A 15,710-nucleotide genomic window follows, 5' to 3' on the forward strand; every position below is an offset into this window, starting at 1 on the left:
AATGTGCTCTACGAACTTTCAAATCACGTTATAAAGATAATATAATTTAAAGTGGGATACTGGAGGAAGAATAGATAAATAGATCAAAGAAAATAGAGAGTATGGACACAGTCTAATGTACACATGGAAATTTAGTATATAATAAAGGGCGATTGTTTTTCCAAATCTTTGGTGAAATAAAAATGGTATGTAACTACGCATTCAAAACCAAACTTATATCCCTGTACAACATGATTTACAAAAACTAAATCTAGATATATTGAAGAATTAAACATAAGAAACAAAACCATAAAATTTTTAGATAGGACTTCCCTGGTGGCACAGTGGTTGAGAGTCTGCCTGCCGATGCAGGGGACACGGGTTCATGCCCCGGTCCGGGAGGATCCCACATGCCGCCGAGCAGCTGGGCCCATGAGCCATGGCCGCTGAGCCTGCACGTCCAGAGCCTGTGCTCTGCAACGGGAAAGGCCACAACAGTGAGAGGCCCACGTACCGCAAAAAAAAAAAAATTTTTAGATAAAAATAGTGGAAAACTCAAAATCCATAAAGGAAAAAATTGAAATACTGAGTACATAAAATTTTTTAATTGCTATGTGTTAAAAGATTTCATAAAAGATTAAAAGCTAATATGAAAAATATGAAAAAATATTTGCAATAAATATGGAGACTACTTATTAGGATTAATATCCAGACTGTGCAGAGAGATTCTACAAATCAGTAAGACAACAACAGTTTATTTTTTTTTAAATAGATCAAGGGATAGAAATAGACATTTCACAGAAGAAAAGATACAAATGGCCAATTAAGCGATTAAAAGATGACAAAACTCACTAATGAACAAGAAATCCCGAATTAAAACAACTATGAGATATATTTTTATCCATTATATTTGCACTAATTCTTAAGTATGAAAATCCAATACTAGGAGAGGTTATGAAAAAGAGCACTCTCATCCACTTTTTATGAGTTGGTAAATTAGTAACGCTTTTTGTATCAAAATTAAACTACACCTACTCTTCAACCCAGAATTTCCAATTATAGGTATCTACCTGAGGGACATGCCCACATATGTGCACAGAGACACATGCTCATTGCAGCATGATTTGTAAGAGAAAATCTTGTGGGAAAAAACCGAATTTTCAATAAAAAGGAAATGGCTGAATAATTTGTGGAAGGGTAATATAAGTAGCTAGGTTTCTAGACCAACTCTTTCACTAAAAACAACTAAAGGCTGGGGGAAGTACTAGGAATATCTTAAAGGCAAAGAGAGCTGAAAAATAATTAAGAATTACTAACATCAGATGATAACTGAGGATGGGAACCTCAAAAGATAAGCAGAGCACAGAAGTTCACTTTCACCTGAGGGTATTTGCCAAGCCTAGTGTACATGTATTTCATATTTATAGTCTGAGGAAGGCCAAGACCCACCAAAAGTGGGAGGACTAATAGAAAATTCTCATCCCCTAAAGCTGTATTCTCAGGAGGAGAAAAACAAACAAACAGAATCCTATAAGTTATACCCACAAGCCATTCCTCACTCCAATTTATTTCCCAAATTCATAGTGTCTGAGGTGGTTTAAAAAAATTCTCAAAATGAGTATTTAGTTTAAGTTTTTCGGAACTTGAACTTGTAATGCTCTCAGATGCCTGGCAAAGGCAAATACTCACTGGAAGAATTCACCTTCATTCCTGCCTCAAGAATTTTCATGCGCAAACATACACACACATACACAATGAAAGTATTTGAGCTTTTCACAAGAAGTCCTGTCACCAAGTTTGAGAAGCAGCTGAAACAACAGACAGCAAAAACAGACCCCAAAGGAATTTAGGTATGTGAATTATCAGTCAAAAACATGTAAAATAGATCTGCTTACTCTGACCAAAAAAAGAAAACAGAAGCTTGAAAAATATGTGCAATAAATAAGAAACTATTAAGAAAAAGACCAAGAAGGGACTTCCCTGTTGGTCCAGTGGTTAAGAATCTGCCTTCCAATGCAGGGGACACGAGTTCTATCCCTGGTCGGGGAACTAAGATCCCACATGCTGCGGAGCAGCTAAGCCCATGTGCCACAATTACTCAGCCTGCGCTCTAGAGCCCAAGAGCCACAACTAGAGAAAAGCCCTGGAGGTGCAACGAAGAGCCCACTCGCCTCCACAAAAGATGCCACGTGCCGCAACGAAGATCCCACATCCCACAACTAAGACCCGATGCAGCCAAATAAATAAACAAATATTTTTTTTAAAAAGACCAAGAAGATTTTTATAAAACCAAACAGATATAACTAGGCATGAAAAATATCATAATTAGCATTTAAAGCTCTATAGGTAGATTTAACAGCAGAATAGATTCAACAGAAGAGACAATAAACTGGAAGAAAGATTTAAAAAAGTATCCAGAATGAAGAAGTAAAGAGAGAAATACACAGAAAAGATGAGCAAGTTAATAAGAGACACAGAGGATGGATTTAACATATATCTAATGGGAGTTTCAGAAGGAGAGAAGAGAAGGGACAGCAGAGGAAATATTTGAAAAGGTAATGGCCAAGAATTTTCCAACAGTCTTACAAGACACCAATCTGTAGACTCAAGACACACAAAGATTGTGAAACAGAAAAAATAAATTCATATATATATACGTATACATATATAACCATGAACACAAAGAGGGTCTCTATGTTAAAAAAGAGAAAAAAGATAGATAACCTCCTATCGGTTGGGCTGAAAGCTGAAATGCTGACAGCCACAATGAAAGCCAGAGGTCAATCTTCAACAAAATGAGAGAAAATCACTGTCAACCCAGAATGTTGTACCCAGAAAAATTTTTTTATAATACATCCATAATATGTATTATGTGCAGCATGTAAAAAGAATGTGGTATAGCTATGTGTGCTGAAAAGAAAAAATTCTGTAATGTATATCATCATGGGGAAAAATCATGTTGCAGGAAATACAGTATAATTCAATGTATACAAAATATAGACTATGTTTGCATGTGTTTCTATATTATATAAATATATTTAAGGAAAAGGCTTGGAAGGAGCCATTAAATAGTAAATAATGATTACTTTGGAGGGGGAATGATTTCTCTGACTATTGAGACAGGGAAATGAGGCAGGAATATGTGCGGCTCCACCTGGCTCTTTGGTGCTCTAGGGTTTGGACCAGGCTGACTGCAGGACACTCATGTTCTTCCCTCCTCCAGGTAACAAACACCAGGCCAGACTCTGCCTCACACCAGCCACAGGGCCCTGGGCCTGCCAGTGCCCTACTGCTCCATCCTTACATCAATGGACAAGTTCAACTCAAATGGGGAAGAAGCATGTGGTCTATTTTGCCCTTGGGTCAAAGTAGCATTTTCTAATCCTCTTTTGTCAGAGATAAAATTCATATTTTGATCCCAATTTGACATCTGTGTCTTTTTTCTCAATATGCTCAACACCTGGACAAGAAATGATATGAATAATTGGCCACTTCAAAACTCCAACAATGAGAATGTATTTATGTATTAACTAGGAGAGTCCTTGCCCAGAACGTGATTTCAAAACATAGAAAACCAAAGTTAGTTGTATTGAAAAAGAAGCAGATTGTCTTCGATTCAGTTCAGTTCAACAACCCAGATATTATAAGCACTGACTATATGCAACCAAACCACTATTTTTGGTAGATACTCGGATGTGTAAGACAAGGTCTAACCTCAGAAGGCATTACAGTGTAGGGTAGGGGAGGGCATGCAGCAAACAAACTTTAACACAAAGCAGAAAGAAAACAAATGCTCAAATAGAGGTAGAATCAAAATTCTATGGGAACAAAAAGAACGGTCAGTTAGTTCCACAGGGAGTCTGAGGAGACTTCACACAAGAGAAGGCATTTCAGATGATCAGAAAGATGAGTAAAACTGTGATGGAGAAAGAAGGGCAGAGAGAATAGTAGACACAAAAGCATAAGGTGGGAAAACGCATTCCAGGTTTGTAGAACTCTGAGTTGCATGACACAGTCGGAAGAAAATAAAAGAGAGAGAGGAAGTGACAAAAGAAGACTGTAGTCAGATTAAAGGAGGTGATGAATGCTGGGTTCAGGAATTTTTGGGGGGAATTAAAATAACCTCACTTTATTGCCCCCAGCCACAGACAGACACAGGCAGGAGAGAACAGCCTGCTAACTGCTTCTTTGAAGAGGCAAAGACTCTTGTACCCAAAAGCTATTGGTCCTCCCTAAATGGGATTTCAGAAACAGAGCTGAAAGGGGAAGCGATGGCCTCAAGAGCCTAAGCTTGTATTATACATTAGATATTTAAAAATAAATAGCGATTAAAAGGAAAGCCGTGAATGACAGCAGAGAGCTCCAGACCCTCCAAGGCGTTCATGCAAACGTCTCACTGCTCTCTCAGCACTGGAAATCTGGGCCAAACTGTAATCATTGCTCTGATTTTTAAAAAAATGTTGTTACCCAGCTGCTTTGAGGGGCTGTGCTCTGGTCCAGGTGGTGTGACCGAGTCTGCGGAGAAGCCTCTGAGCGGGTTCCCAGTGCCATACCCTCACCAAGGAGGCCTGTGCGCACACTCGGGGCTCAGCTTAGTGTTCCCGGGTCTGGGAGGCTCCCTCGCCCATCACTCCAGGTAGGTCTGTGCACCCATTCCCGACACTCAACACACCCTGTGCCGAGGCCTGTTTCCTCACCAGTCTCCACCGCAGCCGTGACCTCCAGGGGTCAGGAACCATGTCCCACACTGGGTAAGCTCGCAATAAGATTTTCTGATGGGCAGTCTGCCGTGATACACCTCTTAAGAGGTATGCCAGGAAGGAGGGCAAAGTCCAGGCCAATAAACACCTGCCTTAGTAGGTCTAAATTTTCCTTGTTAGTTATCATTGTTATTACTGTTATTGTTGATATCATCCTCATTAGCATCAGCGTCAGTCATGGTTGGAATACCAGCCCTTATCTAAAGACTTCAATCATTGTGAATACCTCTTTGAGACAATCATATGCTCAGCTTTTCTCAGTTGCTCCCTTTTCAGAAAAAATGAGTTTAGATCCTTTTGTTTTAGCTGCACTAAAACTTTTTCAGATTTACTTTTTTCAGATTTTATTACTTTTGATCTGATGTCGGTTTCCTGTTCCAGGATCCCATCCAGGATATTACATCACATTTAGTCCTCCTCTTAGTCCCCTCTCAGCAGTGCAAGTTTCCTGATTTCCTGGTTTTTGATAACCTTGACAGTGTTGAGGGGTACTGGTCAGATACTGTGTCAGATGTTACTCTACTGGAATTTGTCTGACGTTCTTCTTCTTTTTTTATTTTTTTTAACAGACAGAAAATTATATTTCAGTAAATTTAACCAGGGCTTCCCTGGTGGCGCAGTGGTTGAGAGTCCGCCTGCCGATGCAGGGGACACGGGGGTACATGTAAAAGTATGAGATTAGATCACTCCCTAACACCATACACAAAAATAAGCTCAAAATGGATTAAAGACCTAAATGTAAGGCCAGAAACTATCAAACTCTTAGAGGAAAACATAGGCAGAACACTCTATGACATAAATCACAGCAAGATCCTTCTTGACCCATCTCCTAGAGTAATGGAGATAAAAACAAAAATAAACAAATGGGACCTAATGAAACTTCAAAGCTTTTGCACAGCAAGGAATTTAATATTATTCTGTAGACAGTGGGAAGCCATGGCAGATTTTTGACATGATCAGATCTGTGCTCTAGAAAAACAACTTTGGTGTGAAGGACAGATTGGAGAAAGAAGAGAGGGCATCCAGTGAGGAATTCTGTAATGATGATCCACGTAAGCCTCAAGGGGCCATTTCTCCAAAGAAGATATACAGATTGCCAACAAACACATGAAAGAATGCTCAACATCATTAATCATTAGAGAAATGCAAATCAAAACTACAATGAGATATCATCTCACGCCAGTCAGAATGGCCATCATCAAAAAATCTACAAACAATAAATGCTGGAGAGGGTGTGGAGAAACGGGAACACTCTTGCACTGTTGGTGGGAACGTAAATTGATACGGCCACTATGGAGAACAGTATGGAGGTTCCTTAAAAAACTAAAAATAGAACTACCATATGACCCAGCAATCCCACTACTGGGCATATACCCTGAGAAAACCGTAATTCAAAGAAACATGTACCACAATGTTCACTGCAGCTCTATTTACAATAACCAGGACATGGAAGCAACCTAAGTGTCCATCAACAGATGAATGGATAAAGAAGATGTGGCTCATATATACAATGGAAAATTACTCAGCCATAAAAAGAAATGAAATTGAGTTATTTGTGGTGAGGTGGATGGATGTAGAGTCTGTCATATAGAGTGAAGTAAGTCAGAAAGAGAAAAACAAATACCGTATGCTAACACATATATATGGAATGTGAAAAAAAATGGTCATGAAGAACCTAGGGGCAAGACGGGAATAAAGACACAGACCTACTAGAGAATTGACTTGAGGATACGGGGAGGGGGAAGGGTAAGCTGGGACAAAGTGAGAGAGTGGCATGGACATACATACACTACCAAACGTAAGGTAGATAGCTAGTGGGAAGCAGCTGCATAGCACAGGGAGTTCAGCTCGGTGCTTTGTGACCACCTAGAGGGGTCGGATAGGGAGGGTGGGAGGGAGGGAGATGCAAGAGGGAAGAGATATGGGGACATATGTATATGTATAACTGATTCACTTTGTTATAAAGCAGAAACTAACACACCATTGTGAAGCAATTATACTCCAATAAAGATGTTTAAAAAAAAAGAAAGACTCGAGGGGTCTGCAGCGTTGTCACAGTTAAAGGTAAAGGAAAGTCATGGCGAGGGCAGACCTTAGGGCATCATGTTAGATGTGGGGAAAAGAGAACTGTTTCAGGCTCAAGCAAACCACTTTGAAGCAGGGGAGGAGAGAGTCCTCTCCAGATGCAGCCTGGCCACCCAGGAGCAAGAGGCATTGCCAGGAACCCAACAGCCATCAGGAAACCTGGTTTCTGGAACAGGCTGAAAAGATGTCACCACAGAGTAAAGTGAAATCTTAGGGAAGTTGCAAAGTATCCCCAGAGCCCAAGAGCAGAAGCCAAGTGACCTACTTTTAATTTTTTCCTTTCTAAACAGAGGGCCTCTGGTGCTATGGCCCTCGGACAGGGTCCACCCCTTGGGCCTCGGTTGTTCTGGTGGGCTTCTGCTTTCTGAAGAGAGCACCTGTGCAAGTCTTGCAGCAGAGGAATGGGCCTGGGGCATGGCTGGATTTGGGGGTGCAGCACCCCTTTCTCCTGAGCCACATGAGAGCAAGTGGGAGGGCAGAGGAAAGTTCTCTGAGGGGAAGTCTGCCATCTCTGGCAACACCTGGCCACACTGGGGTAATCTGGGACCAGAGAGATATGAAGAACTCGGTCTGATGCTCCCTGATTTTTCTTCAGTTTCACTGTTGTTAATTCTGGACAAAATAAGCCTCATTAGCTATCTCCAAGATCTCTGGAACACATATGCTGAGAGCTTCCTAGCAGAGGCTTCGTTGATCCCTATAAAGGACTTTAATTATGCAAAGATATGAATCGCTTGATTAATTTTCAATATGCACAGAAGCTGTTCATTTCCATCAAGCCAAAATACTTTTCAGAAGCCCGAATGGCCCCTATCTTTACAATTTATCACCATCATTTTATTACCACCATCTTTGGGGACACCCAACTCCAAGCTTTAAGGTGGGAGCTTTTAAAAAATAAGGACCTTTTTCACATTTCTGTGGCTGCCACACAAGATCCAGCCTCCATAGTCCCCCCAACCCTGGCCCTCTGGGCTCCCCGCTCTGTTAAGCACCCAACCCACAGATGCGCTGGGAGAGGGCCAGACCACAGCTGGGGAAGGTTGGCTGCGTACACCTGACCTTGGCAGCTGGGGATCCGTGTGCTGCTCAGGAGGCCTCTGTTACAACAGCCTCAGTGTTGGAGAACGTGCCAGCAGAGGGCTGAACAAAGGGTCGCTTGTGTGAGCTGGACCCCTTTGCTGCTGTTTCTGTCAGCTGGCTGCCCTGGCCATCAGATCCTCCAGCTCTCACTCCATCCCATTCTTTCTTCTCCCAAGGATTGCTTTGGCGGTACCCCGACACCAGTGCCTCTTCCAGACCCCTGCTGTTCTTAGGACCAGGGCTACGTGATGGTTCCCAGGACCACAGAGAACAACCACCGCCGCAATGTAAATAGAGTAGCTCATATTTACTGAGCACCTACTGTGTGTGAGCCAGACATGCTTTTGCTCATGGAGTCCACACCACAAGCCTAGGAGGTAGATTCCATGGACTGCACGTGTTACAGATGAGGAAGCTGGAGCTTGGAGCACTCCATTCATTTACGCTGCACTGCACCACGAGCCAGTAGAGGCTGGAGCCCCCAGCTGCTGACTCCCCTCCTAGAGCTTGTAATGGCCACTCTGTACTTCTGAGATGGTTGCTTGAGCTTCCCGTTTCTCCATTTATATTCTCCATCCACTAACCTTCCAGAGAGGCCAAGGGAAAACAAAAGCTACCCTCCTATTGGTATTAAGATTCCTTCAACTTTGGCCAAGGTGCAAATTTGGGAGAGGCATGGAATAGATGGCCTCACTGAGCCAGAGACCAAAATTAGCAGGATAGGGTTAGAATAATGGGCAGAATCTAACATGATGAAGTTTCACAAGGACAGAGCCCCACACTGGACCCCTAAACACCACATGGTACATCCAGATGTCTATACACACATCAAGTAAGAAACACCCAAGCCCACACTGGGGCTTGAAGCAATACTAATAATGATGGTGCTAACAGCTAACTTTTATTGAACATGTCCTAGATTCCAGTACCGTGGGGACTAATTTCGTCCCCATTTAAAACAAACACATAAATTTAGGAGGTTAGGGCCACTAGCATTCCCACAGAAGAGGAAAGTGAAGTCTGAATGCTCTTGAAGTGATTTCCCATAATCTCCTCACTAGCTGAGGAGACGCCAGCATTAGGATCCAGGCAGCCTGGTTAAACTCTGCTCTAGCACCCTCCCATCTTTACAGAAGTTCATTAAATAATCCGGTGCGATCATACACTGCGCGCACTGTAGTTTTTAGAATGAGGGAAGTATGTCGATGCTGGCACATGCCACGCCAGGCCAGACACAGAGCATTGCCGCATCCAGTCCAGGAGGCCATGCCTCAAAGCAAAGACGATCTAGCGAGGAGCTCGTCAGAAGTTAAGTGGTCAGGATGGCAAAGGAGCCAGAACTACATCCCACCAGGAAAAGCTAAAGGAGTTGCCAGAGTTCCCTGAAGAAGCCGCTCCTTCAAATTCTTCAAATACCGAAAGGGCTTGTTAGTGGAAAAGGGACTGGATTAATTTTTGATGGCCTCAGGGGTTGGAACTAACACCAGAGGTGGGACGTTATAGGGAGAAAGCCTTCAGCTCAGCAGTCTGTCAGCTCTGGGGGAAGCGGGAGGGACAGGATTGGCCTTCACTGGAGAGACTCTCACAGGCTGGACCACTGCGTGGTAGAGTGTGGTCACGGGGGCCCAAGCAGCAGACTTGCAGCTAGACAAGGCACAGGAGCCTGCCTGTATGTGATGATTCTCTGATCTTTGAGGATGACCTGCCCCCACTTCTCACTCTCAGACACGGCCCATCTAGAACTACTGGGTAGCGCCTGAGCCCTCTCTCAGGCCCCGCCCCTGGCCCAGCCACAGATGATCGGAACGGAGGCGGGTGCCCGATCTAAACGCGGCCATCAGATGCCCCATCCTGGGGATCTGGGCTTAGGAAGGGACAGCAGTGGGCCACATGCAAGTGGCTGACCCTGTATCATGTACGCCTGAGAGTTTTAGGGCAGCCGTGTTCTGCCGAGTGGCCAGAGAAGCACGAAGATCAGTCTGTATAAGCGAAGGAGGCGAGGGTATGCACCAGAGCCTCCCAGGTCTGTGTGCCAGGCGCCAGCTGAGGCTGGCTGCTCCTCGACCCCAGCTACAGGGAGACACCCTCACCTCCTTTTACAAAACATTCCCCAGGGAGCTTGTGACACTTGTAACCAAAAGAATCCTGATAGAGATAGCGGCTGGCCGGGCAGGTCTCTTCCACGGAGGGTCTGTGACTGGAGAGCCTGTCAGCTCCTGAAGAGTAGCACGTGTACTGAGGTAAGATCCTGAAATAGGAAACTTGGGGCTTTTTCTTTCTTCCCTCACTTGCTGACCTTGAAGGGAAGAGAAGGCCCTGAGTGGAGCGGAACTTCTAGTATGCGCCATAACAAAGATTAGGGACAGCCACTCCCCCTCAGCGCGCCCCGGGTAGCTCAAGTCCTTGAGCTGCAGGGACGCAGAAGAAAGGGAAGAGCTAACAGTCAGAGTCCTTTACTTCCAGACTCCTGGGAGTCACGAGAAAGCCCTGAGTGGAAGAGAACACAGAGTTAACTCTGTAATAAAGACTAAAAAGACATGGAGGAGGAGGAAGCAGCCACGAGGCCCTCTCCCCTCCTTGGGAGACAAGGTGAGCGTCACCAGGACTGGAGGAGGGGACTAGCATGGTGGGACCTTGACCTTGGGGGGACTCTATACTCAGAGACAAGAGGACTAGAGCTGGCGTGAGGTACAGGAATGACTCTCAGGGAGGGAAGTCTGTGTTGAGAGGCATCTGAGCCCCTCATGAGCCCATCGAGTGCCTGGAGATCACTCCAGCCCTTCAAGGGAGCAGCTCCAGTGCAGAGGTCATGTCCACCAGTCACTTCCGTCAAGGCAGCCTGCACATCCCCTGGCTCATCTGGCAGCCTGTGCTGCCAGGATTGCTGAGCCCCAACCAGAATGGCCCCATGTGGCTCCTCCCCTATCAACTGCCCTAAATGTTCTAATGTCCCTAGAACAGAAAGTGGGGCCTTAGCCCCGGGGAGCCATGGTGATATGTAAGCAAAGCTCCAGCCCCGGGGTTGGGTGGCACCGGGCGGGAGGGTGTGAACCCCACCTCACCCCCCCGGTACACACAATTCACAGGATCCAGTGACTGGAATTAGAGACCGTTTGGGCTCCATCTCCAGGGAAGGTCACAAAGGAGGGACCTTGAAGGGCGTGGGTACTGAGGAAAAGAATGGAGTCGATTGCCCATGTTTGTGTTTATGAGCAATGCACAAACATCAGTTGCTTTTCTCAGTTTACAGGGTAGGAGACTGAGGCTCACTGAAAGGAAAGAAGGAAGAAGGGAAGCAGGTTTGTTGAAAGCCCACAGAGTGGTAGAGGCTGTGCTGGGCATGTCCTGCCCAAGTTGGTTCCCTTGGGTCACGTCAGCTCCTGCCCTCAGTTTCTGTCATTCTTGGCACCTCTATCATCACGGAGGCTCTCACCTTGCCATCCCATGGCTCTCTACTGCTCCCCTCCACCTCCGCGTCCCCTCCTTTACACCTGCTGTCCACCGCTAACAGATCCACCCTGCAGGGTGTCCTCAGCCATGCCCCGCTCTCCACAGGGCATATACCTCTTCCTCCTCTCAGATCAGGCTGTTCTCCCTATGCCCCAGGGGAGGCAGCATCAGTATCCCGGGGACGTTTCTAGACCTCTTTGACTCCCCTCCCTCTCCACAGAAAACCTTCTCCCTGGAAGCTCGCAGCCCTCTATGCCCCCCTCCACCGTCATTACACCTGTCACTCTCCTTCAGCCCCCAGAGTCACTAACTCTGACATCTGATTCATCGTCTTCACACCCCGCCCACAGCCTCTCCACCTTTCCCGGGATCTCAGCTTCCTGCGTCCCACGCCTCACTTTTCTGAACTACCTCCACCTGCTCCATTTCCACAAACCCGGCCCGTGTGCACACCCTGGCTCAACCCATAGCCGCTCCTCCGCTTACATCTTAAACGCTGTCATTTAAAATGTGAACGTTTTTCCTCTACTGCAAACACCTTAACCTCCATCATGCTGCTCATGGAGGAGTGTCAACTGACATTCCTAGGTTTGACCCAGGCCTTTTGATGACGTGCTACGACCCCAGCTCTTGAAACAGATGGGTAATCTCCGAACACAGATTCATACAACAGTGGACAGGCTCCCGGGTGGGTCTGATGGGGAATTACAGTGTTTCCAACCCTCCTGACGCTGGGAAGCACCATTCGCCCAGAAAAGCAGTCTTCGGATGGAGGTTTGCAGCAATCCTGAGAAGCTCCTTCAACTCCTACAGTCTGCCTGAGCATAACTTCCCTTGATAATTTTTTTAAATCTTATTTTCATTGAATGCATACCATGTTCTAAACACTAAGTATTTTACATGTACAGTATACAGCAACTCAATTAGCCCTCATAATAATCCTCTGAGCTCAATACTATTATCCCCATTTTACAAATAAGAAAACTGAGCCACACAAAGGTTAAGCAACCTGCATGAGACGCTAAGGCTGCTGCTGCCGCCACCAAGAAGCCTGTGTGCGAGCACAGGTCACTATCCACACCTCCCCTCCTGGGAGCCTGTGCAGCCCGCCACTGCCAGGGTCCCATGACCCACGGACAACTTCCCCGGGAGAATGCAGGGCGCACGTCAGGCTGGTGCAACGTCATGCCGGCCTCTGCCACCACAGGCTCACCCCGCATCCTACCCCTCCCTCCCCTCCGGCCTGAGTGAGCCAGAGCCCCCGAATCAGCTGCTCCTTTAACCCCGGAGCGAAGAACAGATGCCCTCAGGCGACCTACACGCAGAGGCGGGGCCAAATCCAAAGCTGAACCCCAGGAGCTGTGCGAACAAAGAGAAAGGGAAATCTCTCCCAGCAGCCTCAGGAGCAGCAAATTAAATCTCCACAAGCAACTTGATGTACCCTGCATCTGTGGAATACGTGAATAGACAACAAATCATCCCAAATTGAGGAGGTGGACTTTGGGAACAAGGATATATATTTTTAGTCCCTTTTTCTCTTTTTGTGGGTGTGTATGTGTATGCTTCTGTGTGTGGTTTTGTCTGTATAGCTTTGCTTTTACCATTTGTCCTAGGGTTCTGTCTGTCCGGTTTTTTGTTGTGGTGGTTGTTGTTTTTAGTAGTTTTTAGCACCTGCTATCATTGGTGGATTTGTTTTTTGGTTTGGTTGCTCCCTTCTTTCTTTCTTTCTTTCTGTTTCTTTTATTACCTTTTTTAAAAATTTAATAATTATTTTTTATTTTAATAACTTTTAATTTTACTTTATTTTATCTTCTTCTTTCTTTCCTTCCTTTTTTTTCTCCCTTTTATTCTGAGCCGTGTGGATGACAGGCTCTTGGTGCTCCAGCCAGGCATCAGGGCTGTGCCTCTCAGGTGGCAGAGCCAAGTTCAGGACACTGGTCCACAAGAGACCTCCCACTTCATGTAATATCAAATGGCGAAAATCTCCCAGAGATCTCCATCTCAATGCCAAGACCCAGCTCCACTCAACGACCAGCAAGCTACAGTGCTGGACACCCTATGCCAAACGACTAGAAAGACAGGAAAACAACCCTATCCATTAGCAGAGAGGCTGCCTAAAATCATACTAAGGCCACAGACACCCCAAAACACACCACCAGACATGGACCTCCCCAGGAGAAATACAAGACCCAGCCTCATCCACCAGAACACAGGCACTAGTCCCCTCCACCAGGAAGCCTGCACAACCCACTGAACCAACCTTAGCCACTGAGGACAGACACCAAAAACAATGGGAAATACGAACCTGCACCCAGAGAAAAGGAGACCCCAAACACAGTAACTTAAGGAAAATGAGAAGACAGAGACACACACAGCAGATGAAGGAGCAAGGTAAAACCCACCAGACCAAACAAATGAAGAGGAAATATGCAGTCTACCTGACAAAGAATTCAGAGTAATGATAGTAAAGATAATCCAAAATCATAGAAATAGAATGTAGAAAATACAAGAAACATTTAACAAGGACCTAGAAGAACTAAAGAGTAATCAAACACTGATGAACAACACAATAAATGAAATTAAAAATTCTCTAGAAGGGATCAATAGCACAATAACTGAGGTAGAAAACGGGTAAGTGACCTGAAAGATACAATAGTGGAAATAACTACCGCAGAGCAGAATAAAGAAAAAAGAATGAAAAGAATAGAGGACAATCTCAGAGACACCTGGGACAACATTAAATGCACCAACATTCGAATTATAGGGGTCCCAGAAGAAGAAAAGAAAAAGAGAGGGACTGCGAAAATATTTGAAGAGACTAAAGTTGAAAACTTCCCTAATATGGGAAAGGAAATAGTTAATCAAGTCCAGGAAGCACAGAGAGTCCCATACAGGATAAATCCATGGAGAAACACACCAAGACACATATTAATCAAACTGTCAAAAATTAAATACAAAGAAAAAATATTAAAAGCAGCAAGGGAAAAACAACAACACACAAGGGAATCCCCATAAGGTTAAAAGCTGATCTTTCAGCAGAAACTCTGCAAGCCAGAAGTGAGTAGCAGAACATATTTAAAGTGATGAAGGAGAAAAACCTACAACCAAGATAACTCTACCCAGCAGGGATCTCATTCACATTTGACAGAGAAATTAAAACCTTTACAGACAAGCAAAAGCTAAGAGAATTCAGCACCACCAAATCAGCTTTATAACAAATGCTAAAGGAACTTCTCCAGGCAGGAAACAAGGGGAAGGAAAAGACCTACAATAACAAACCCAAAACAATTAAGAAACGGTAATAGGAACATACATATCAATAATTACCTTAAGTGTAAATGGATTAAATGCTCCAACCAAAATACATAGACTGGTTGAATGGAAACCAAAACAAGACCCGTATGTATGATCTCTTCAAGAGACCCATTTCAGATCTAGGGACTGATACAGACTGAAAGTGAGGGGATGGAAAAAGATATTCCACGCAAATGGAAATCAAAAGAAAGCTGGTTTAGCAATTCTCATATCAGACAAAATAGACTTTAAACCAAAGACTATTACAAGAGATAAAGAAGCACACTACATAATGATCAAAGGATCAATCCAAGAAGAAGATATAACAACTGTAAATATTTATGCATCCAACAGAGGAGCACCTCAATACATAAGGCAAATACTAACAGCCATAAAACGGGAAATCGACAGTAACACAATCATAGTAGGGAACTTTAACACCCTACTTACACCAAAGGACAGATCATCCAAAATGAAAATAAATAAGGAAACAAGCTTTAAATGATACATTAAACAAGATGGACTTAATTGATGTTTATAGGACATTCCATCCAAAAACAACAGAATACACTTTCTTCTCAAGTGCTCATGGAACATTCTCCAGGATAGATCATATCTTGGGTCACAAGTCAATCCTTGATAAATTTAAGAAAATTGAAATCATATCGAGTATCTTTTCTGACCACAACACTATGAGAGTAGATATCAATTACAGGGGAAAATATGTAAAAAATACAAACACATGGAGGCTAAAAAATACACTACTTAATAACCAAGAGATCACTGAAGAAATCAAAGAGGAAATCAAAATATACCTAGAAACAAATGACAATGAAAACACGATGACCCAAAACCTATGGGGTGCAGGAAAAGCAGTTCTAAGAGGGAAGTTTATAACAATACAATCCTACCTTAAGAAACATCTCAAATAAACAACCTAACCTTACACCTAAAGCAATCAGAGTAAGAAGAACAAAAAAAAAACCCAAAGTTAGCAGAAGGAAAGAAATCATAAAGATCAGATCAGAAATAAATGAAAAAGATATGAAGGAAACGATA

The sequence above is a fragment of the Lipotes vexillifer genome, unplaced genomic scaffold (genome assembly GCF_000442215.2).
Source record: "Lipotes vexillifer unplaced genomic scaffold, Lipotes_vexillifer_v1.1 scaffold1290, whole genome shotgun sequence".
In the NCBI taxonomy this organism is placed as follows: domain Eukaryota; kingdom Metazoa; phylum Chordata; class Mammalia; order Artiodactyla; family Lipotidae; genus Lipotes; species Lipotes vexillifer.